General features: G+C 35.2%; 1 pseudogene; it reads right to left on the bottom strand.

Annotated features, from left to right (window-relative positions):
- Positions 1–385: 385 nt before the first annotated feature.
- On the bottom strand, positions 386–8016 carry LOC129311050 (ABC transporter G family member 7-like; annotated as a pseudogene).
- Between the last annotated feature and the right edge of the window lie 1150 nt (positions 8017–9166).

Below are 9166 nucleotides of genomic sequence, written 5' to 3'. Positions count from 1 at the left end.
TGTACTAATGTAGTTCAAACTTGCTCTTTCGCATAAAATTGATCATATTTCACCTTTTCTCTGATTCAAATTGTAATAATGCTGGTCATAATTCTACATTGCATTCCATTTGAGGAATCACTAAAATCTTGATTTCGCCCGGCATCGGCATTTGAGTATTTTTTTTTTTCCCCTTGGTTTCTACTGATTTGTAAATCATGCGCTTCCTAAGCAGGAAAAATTTCCTCATGATTCTCCAGAGCCCAAAACTTCAATAGAAGTAAATGATACCCCAAGTTTGGTGAGCAGAGCAACAATCTGACAGTTTAGTTTAGTATAATCTATATTTCTTTTATATATATCATGTAAAATCTATATATAAATCTGCATTATTCATAACTTATGATCAGTTTGGCTCGCCTCATACTCCTAAAATATGAACCGAAATTCTGGTTACACCGTAAATACTTGTACATTAGGCTGGTCATGGCACCATATTACCAATCAATAAGTCCATCTAGCGATGAGCTGCTATATACAATAATATAAAACTGATAAAGCCAAAGAGGATGATCTATGCCTGGGCTTCTTGATGTGTAGGTATGACCGTATGATGTAAAAATTACAAAGGTATGTGTCTATCAAGCATAAGACGAGCATCCTGAGTTTCCAACTGGTTACAGACCTTGTAGGATAAAGGGTCCAATAAGATCAAGTCGAGGAGATTGAAGTTGTTGCTGCATCCAACTTGACTGACTGATGATGAAGGTTCAAGAGGCTAATCAACATACTCAGGACTTAACTCCTCAAGTTTTACATGGGACGTGTTCGGATGGGGATAAAGGGATGGCGCAAGTTGCTCGTACTTGCGCTTGTTTTTCTTTAGGAGAAAGTAGGTGGTGCAATGCAGGAAAGGGGAAAAAAAAAAAAATAAATCAATCAATCAAGACAACTCTTTTTTTTTTTTTTTTAAATGTACATACATCATTCAATCGTCTACACTGTTAGCTACCAAAATTGTCCGTGAATTATTGAAGGTAGTTCGCTATGATTTTAAACTAACTCAAGTCAAATAGTTCAACAAGGGTACGCTAAGACTGTACAGTAGTCTAAATTTCAGGACCTATCACTGCCTCGTCCTTTTCAGTGATATAGCAAGAGGAAAAGCACCACCAAAAAATTTAGGGTTCTGAATCTATGAATCTATCATGCATTCTTTCACAATATAAGTACCTAACTTAATGGGTGAGACATGTCATTTCTGTCACAACCTTAAAGAAATTTTATGGAATTGACTTTGAATCTATAAGCCCCACTGCCCACATTTACTCTAATCCCCACCAAACTAGCAGCTGAAGACTGGATCAATCCTTTTCGTTCATTCTCATTATTTAATAAACCTTAGATTATGTGTACAATGGTCATTGTATGTGGCGTAGTTGTTTGTTAAAGTTATATTCAACTAGGCATGAAGAAACAATTAAAATTGAAAGATGCATGGCTCTTCTGGTACCTGTTCTCCAGTTTGAACATCAAATGGATGCTGATGATCAAATTGAAGATCCCTGAACTCATTGATGCAAAGTCCCTGAAAGGGCCTGAAAGCGGGCATAACGGAATTTAATATCAGAGTGATATTAAGGGAAAATAACCAACTTCGTAGAGTTTTATCCTGATGATAGTTAACTCCTATTGCTTACTCACAAATGTCAATTCTTCTTACCATCTGATAAGAGAAACACGTGGAATCCATGGAAGATGATTGGAGAATTGTCAGGATTGACAATGTAGCCTCCAAATACAACAAAAATTGTCATAATAGAGGGACCCACTACAATTGCTGCATCCGTGGTTGGAACCATAGCCCCTACAGTAAGTCCCATTGCAGATGCAGCAAAAGATTCCATAGTGACAATACCACAGAATTTGCCAAATCTGGAATGCCAAACTTCCTAGTCAGTAGAGTTTGATATGAAAGGAATAAACTGGAATAATGCAGTCAAGAGGCATACAGAGAAAGAGGAAGAGAGACTAGAGAGAGTGAGAAAGACAACAATAATTTTCTTTCCTACATTTTCCTTTGCCTTATTACAGCAGGGTTTGTCAATAAGAGTCTAGCAAGAGTTCATTTTGTTGAGCATGCTAATGAGTAAAGCATTGGCCCATACCATGCTTCCATATTACATTTAGAAATGAAATTTATGACATTTACAGTTTTCAGTTAATCTGTGATGCAAAATTTGATAAAATCGTCTATCTCTTTACCAAGGTGTATCAGGAAAGCCATTTAGCTCTTTGGAAATTATCAAAGCTCCCTATAGAGGAAACAACTTGCATATTCATTTGCATTCCCTCATGGTTAAGGGTGAAGAAAATTGCATTCTTCATCCATAAGATATATAGAAAAAGAAAAGTAACTACAGATTGCTAGGACATTGACCTTAGCAAAGTAGGATGAAGACGTGCCATGGGATACAAAATAGCACTAAACGTTAATGGAAATACTACTCCAATGGGAATCTCAGCCAATAATTTTGAAAGATAAGGACCCAAGTCATATAAGCCCTTAGTACGTTCTCTACCTACAATACCACGTTCCTTTGGAGACACCCGTACAGTCTTTATGAGAGCTGCCATAGCCGTGCTTATTGCAGCAGCCTGTATTTGTATGAAATACTATTTAGAAATATTTCAGACTTAAGAGTTACCAAAGTTGTCTAAACCATAATCAAGTTTGCTTAACTCTTAACAATGTGCTCTGTTTTGCATAAGATATTATTTAGGAATATTTCAGAGTTCTTTGGGCTTCAACATGCAAGAATAAAGAACAGCAAAAACCTGAAGCGGTCCCATTCTGTCTTTTATTGAAGTCTGAGATCTTCCCATTTTCCAAAAGACAGGCCCAAATGTAATTGCTGATGCAAATGACATTTTTGCCCAAACTTTGTTTGTTGGTGCATCACGGAAAACCTACTCAAGCATTAGAATCATTTGTATGCATCTTGTTAATGCTGCCCCCATAGTAGGTTATCCAGTGAACAACGACAAAAAAATGAAGAAATTCAGTTGATGGTCTTGAATATTGGGTAAGCTGTATGCAAAATATAGTATACAACAGGTGAAAAGGATAGTCAAAGCAATACTATTTTTTTGTAGTCATGTCTCATCAGCTGATTTGAAGGAGCCTCAAAAGACCATTTTTGAATCCATCAAATTTAAGGAATAATAAAAATGTGGACAATACCATTAAGATATTTAACTATAATGGCCAAATAACCAGCAATTTCATCATTATATGCCATGATTCCTATGGCTTCGGTTTTCATACATAAAAATTCCTGTTGTGCAATTTAAGAAGCATGACTACAAATGATCAGCATTCACAAACAATGAAAGCGAGGCAGACCTGAATCCATGCTCGCTTGAGGAGCAACCAGAATTGTTTCCACCAACCTCCTTTCTTCTTAGCTACAGTTCTTTTGCTCTTTTTCTTTCCACCTTTGGAGAGGTCATCTCTTGTAATTGGAGTTGCATAAATTATTGCAGGTAGTCTTTGTGAGAATGAATCTACAAGACCATCAACTCTTTTGAGAGGAATGGACACTTTCAGCAGAACTATAGTCAATGGATACAAGATCAACAAAAAATTCAGCAGGGTTCACATGATCTGGGCAGCTGTACCTATAAATTTGAGTCATCAACAACTATCACAACAAATAACAGTCAATAAGTCATAGGCTTAAAATTTAAGTCGAACAAATTATCATCTTCATTCACTAATTCGTGCTTGCACTAACATTGGACATTAACAATGTGCAAATAGTATGAAGAAAGAGAACATGTTTCTGGCTTGAATCGGTCAAAATTTTTGGTAGATTTTCAACATTGATATGTAACCTCTATAATCAGATTTCAAAACAATAAGACCAAGTTCATCACCGGATTATCTTTATCAAATTGACCAACTCAATTGGAAACCAAAAGAGAAGTGATCATCAAATGTGTAAAAATTGGACACAAGCGAATATTAAGTCAAGGACATCACGAGAGAGAGATCTTTCTTGTGGGGTTAAGAAGCATATCTACTTGTTACTACAGTGGATTCTGTGCTTATCACTTTGATAGTCCACTGATCTATTAACTAGGACAACGATAGGTGTATGATGTTACTCCAGGGAGCAGGTCACAATATCACTATCTAACTTGAGCAGACAACTTTGAGTAATTTTAAAATCAGAAGTTGAAAAATTGATAACTTTTCTTGGCTTAGACCTGCTGTTTCAGAGTATTCTTCCCTGATGGCATAAATCATGCAAGTTAAAGTTATAAAGAAATCAATTTCAGAGATTCAAGTCATCTAATGAAACGTTAAGTCAGCCATTAGATTTAAATAAGCATTTTTTTCTTAACAGAATGTAAGGTAGCATAATATATAGAAAGTTTAGCTGATTACCCAAATTTTGAGAAGTATGTCAATATTTCCTTATAAGCAGGACCAGCATAAAAAAGTGAACCCTCTGTTAGCAAGACAATGCCATCCAATTTGCTATACATCGAACCTCTTGGCTCATGTAGAGAGCAAATTACAGTATGACTATCATGTGCAAGGTCTTGGAGAGTCTTCATGATTTTCTCAGCTTGGAAGGTGTCAAGTCCTGAAATCGTGACATATAAATTATTGACAGGCAATTTTTTTAAAAAAATTAAAAAAAAATAGTTAGAGACATTCTAAAAATCAATGTTGCACAAAAAGAATATGCATATCTATGTATTATTTACAAACATCTAATTTGTTGAAGGCAGCAATAAAGCATTATGCATGCAGATGATTTTAGTCATGTAACTATATGCTTGAAAATTTCCATACCTATATGAATTGAGTATATGCTACAATTTGGATTAAGGAAAAAGGCGTACGCTACTAAGAATGCCTTAGACAAAATAATTAACACAACCTAACTTAATCCTCATTCATGTTTTGAAGAAGATAGACGCAGGTTCAGCATCTTAAGAAATGCATAACCAGAATAGAAGCGTTGGCATTAATATGTGACAGGCCAACTCAAATTGGATTATACTTCTAGGTTGAGTATAACACAAGCCAACTAATTGACAATCTTTGACTTTTAAGAGATATTCTCTCCTGCCCTATTTATAAGGCAGATTTTAGAAGATCTATTTGGTCCCATTTATAAGTCACGGTGTGGCTTTTTAGATAATATTTGAAAGGTATTTTCAAAATTACCCTTCATGAAAGAGAAAAAGTAACATGACATCGCTTTTTGAATTTTTTACATAGGGGCATATACATTTTTTTCATTGTACTCTTTTTGCATTTCTAAAAGCTTGATAAATGATAGAGCACAATGGCATTGTATAATCCATGTAGCCGACTCCACCTAGTAGGATAAGGCTTGTTGTTTTTGTTGTATTTTTTTTGCATTGGTAGTGAGGAAATTGGTAAAAATGACTTATAAAGACGATAAGAGGAGTACTCATAAAAAAATATATCATACAAAGAGGAAAAAAACAAAAAGAAAAGGAACTAAGGATGGTATTGAAGAATCAAATAGTATATCTAGCATCTATCTCACTCTGGTATTACATCCTTTCATTATTTTCATTCGTTTTGACTTTCTCAATGCATATTAAAATAGTATTACATCCTATTCATATAATCCTTTAGACATCATATATTTTTTGTGTTAATTGTTATTTTGAGCTTAAGTAGTCCCTGACAATATATATATATATATATATATGTTAACTCATTCACTGATTTAATGGATAGATACAGTCGGCAGTATAATATATGTAACCAAAATTATGTCGCATCCATACTTAGCACATAAGGTATTCCTTGATGCCTCATATCAGGATAGCTTTACTAGAGTTGAAAACTTTCCCTACTTTGATACCCAGCTATCCAGGTTAATTCCTGTTAAATGTCTTTGGAATCAGGATTGAGGATGTTCATGTACGTCTTGATTAAGCATCAAGTTATTCAATAAAACACTGATAATTTATTGTGAGGTGATACCATATTTAAGTAGGCTGAGACTTGATAGACGAAATAGAACCATGGCATATGGGATTTCTTATTCCAAAAATATCAGATATGTAAACGGTCAGAGTATTCGAATCTAAATTTGCATATTTGAAAATTATATTGCTTTTCTTTTATTTCTCTTTTCCCCCCTTAAAGAACGGATGAAAGAAAATCATTAAGTGAAAGGAGAGTTGTATATCATATTAACAATGCGTGGAAGACATAATATAAGCAACGGTCAGATCCATTGAAAGCATTCTTCAAAAAGGTATGATACCGGTGGTGGGTTCATTAGCAAATATGACAGATGGCCTTTCGATCAGCTCACATGCCTGAGTTAGGCGCTTCTTTTCACCGCCACTAATTCTGTGAACTTCAGTACCAGCACAACTGACCTTTTGAAGAAAGAGATTCAAGTTTCTATAAAATAGAGCTATCAACAAGAGTATCACATTTTAATTTATAAAATTCAAAGGAAAGCCTCAATAGTTATGAGGTATATAAATTTGTGATGTAAGATCTAATCATAATTTTTATTCATAGGAGAGCATATGCCTAATACCAAAGACAAAGTACAGAGAAAATAATTAGATTCAAGCAGAACAGAAAAAAGGATTCTATTCATTCTTTTAAATAGATGGAAGAGGAAAACCTACTAGAAATTTTCCACTTTTTCAGAGTACTACATAAAAATGCATCTCACCAGGCCTAGTTTGAACAGAAGATTATCTACATATTCATCTCTCTCTTCAATAGAAATGCCAGGCATCAGTAGTTCTGAAGCAAGAGACAAAGTTTCCTGCACTGTGAGCTGAGAGAAAAAGAGATCTTCCTGTCTTATAAAGGCAAACCTACAGCAGTAAACAACACACCGATTTACCTCTTTATTGAGTTAAAAAGAAAAGCCGAGAAAGTTGCATTAAGTTAACATTACAGGAAAAGTAAGCATACTTGTAAGTTTTGTTTGAACTTGGCTTTCTGATAAACTCCAAAAGGCCTGATAATTGCAGCCAAGGCAATGCTACTAGCTGACCTGCAAGAACATCAAGTAACGTAGTTTTCCCGAACCTGACGGCCCCAATATAGCTAATAGTCTTTCAGGTTGCGCTTCCCCACTCACATTTTTAAGCAAAAATTTCACCTGATTAAATAACACCAGCATTCTCATTATTTCCCAAATAAAAAAAAAAAAGAATGATTTAAACTCCCAAGACACTGTTAATTTCTCTGTTAATAACTTCCTTTATGGTCAAGATGGTTAAACTGTAAATAAAATGTCCAGGTAATGCCATTTTTCTTGTCTAGATATCGGACTGCGAGGAACAGCATTATGAACAGTTTACAGAGACGCTTTGTGTGACGAGTACAGGTTTAGCCCATCTCAAGAGACTAGCTTATTGAGTGAGAGGCCATGACAATGTCACCCCATGGAGCGACGTCATTGCGGCTCCACTCCAGAAAGTATTCTGCCAGTCAGAACCCTTCTTGATAGCGCTTTTTGTGACACCAGCCTCTCAATAAAAATGCTATTTGTTATGAGCACAAGCTAAATACGAGAGTCCATCCTAAAAAGACAAACTGGAGAGCCCCACACTCTTATTGAAAATGGATTGTGTATAGTTAAATGTCACTGTAAACCTTTGTGTCTAAGCAATTCTAAGCAACAAAACAGAAAAACGGTAAATTATATAAGAAGAGGAATAAAATTGCAGGAACTCACAGGCTCGGAAGATTTACGGGAAAGGGAGCATGTGATGTTGCTCAACGGATTGTGACTGGAGAAACTTTTCCGGTGACTGGAGCTTTACCACCGTGGGCATCCTTCTCCTCCGTATCGCAAGGGTCATCATTCTCATTTCCCGGCAAGAGTGCAGGGGCGAGCCAAGTGAATAGGCGGAGGAGAAGAGTGACGGCCGCCGTAGCAATGACGTGGCCAAGACCATTGCCTCCGAAATTTGGCGCACCTTTTTCCCGCCAAAAGCAACCATCATCTGCCACAGCTCCTGCTTGGTTAAAGTCGATGCTCCTGGAAACCGATAGACATGAAACAGTTACCCCTAGACGAGCCCAACGATGTCGTTTTTCGATTGAAGCCATTTTATGGTTTTTTTTTTCCTCTTCACTTTTTTAGCCGAAGATATATTTCTGTCACTAGGGGTGAGCATCGATCGGTTCGGTTCAGTTCGGTCTCAAAATATGTAAAATCGATCGATCGAATAACACTAAAAATGAAAACCGAATCGAACCGAACAAGCCAATCGAACCGAATAAGGACCGAACCGAAATTTGATAATTTGGTTCGGTCGGTTAATTCGATTTTTCAGTTTGGGCCTATTTTTTAAATATTAAAAAAAATAACACTATAAAATTGGGCCTTTTTTTCTATTCATTTTTTTCAATATGAGCCCATTCTAATTATACCCATATGATATAAAGCCCAAATATTATAAAGGCATGGATAATCAAATAAACAACCATAAATAACACTGATGATCAAATAATAGCCTCATAATCCAGTCACAATATCTGCTGATGAGAATGACTGATTGAAATGAGGTTTCAAGTGATGTTATTATTTTTTATTCTTTATTAAAATAAAAAATAAAAATAAAAATAAAAAATTTATAAATTAAATATAATTTATAAATTAATAAATTATATGTAATTCGGTCGGTTCGGTCTATTCAATTTTAAATTTTATTAATCGAATCGAACCGATCAACCGAAATATTTAAAATAAAAAACCGAATCAAACTAAAAAATCAAATAAACCGAATCAAATAGACAAAATTCGATTCGATTTTTGATTTCGGTTCGGTTTTGCTCACCCTTATCTGTCACCAAGGACAAGTGACGTATGTCCACCTACGGCTGAGTTTTTTTTTTTGAGGGGGGGCAGAACGAATAGAGATAATTTGAGGTGAAAGACTTCTTTGTCAAACGAAAGCTTACATTTTTTTTCCTAGAGAATTGGTGAAAAAGGACCTAGTTGAAGCAAAAATTATGCTCAAGGATCAATTACATTTGAAGGATCATTCTAATAAAATATTCATAAAATAATATAACTAAGTGACTAAAATACCCTTCCTCTTTGAGACAATTTCAAGTGAGATGATTTCTAATGTAAAAAGTGAGTTG

Source organism: Prosopis cineraria, unplaced genomic scaffold (assembly GCF_029017545.1).
Source record: "Prosopis cineraria cultivar Desert tree isolate PC_DT_omini unplaced genomic scaffold, ASM2901754v1 PC5, whole genome shotgun sequence".
Lineage (NCBI taxonomy): Eukaryota > Viridiplantae > Streptophyta > Magnoliopsida > Fabales > Fabaceae > Prosopis > Prosopis cineraria.
This window is presented reverse-complemented; position numbering and strand designations above follow the sequence as displayed.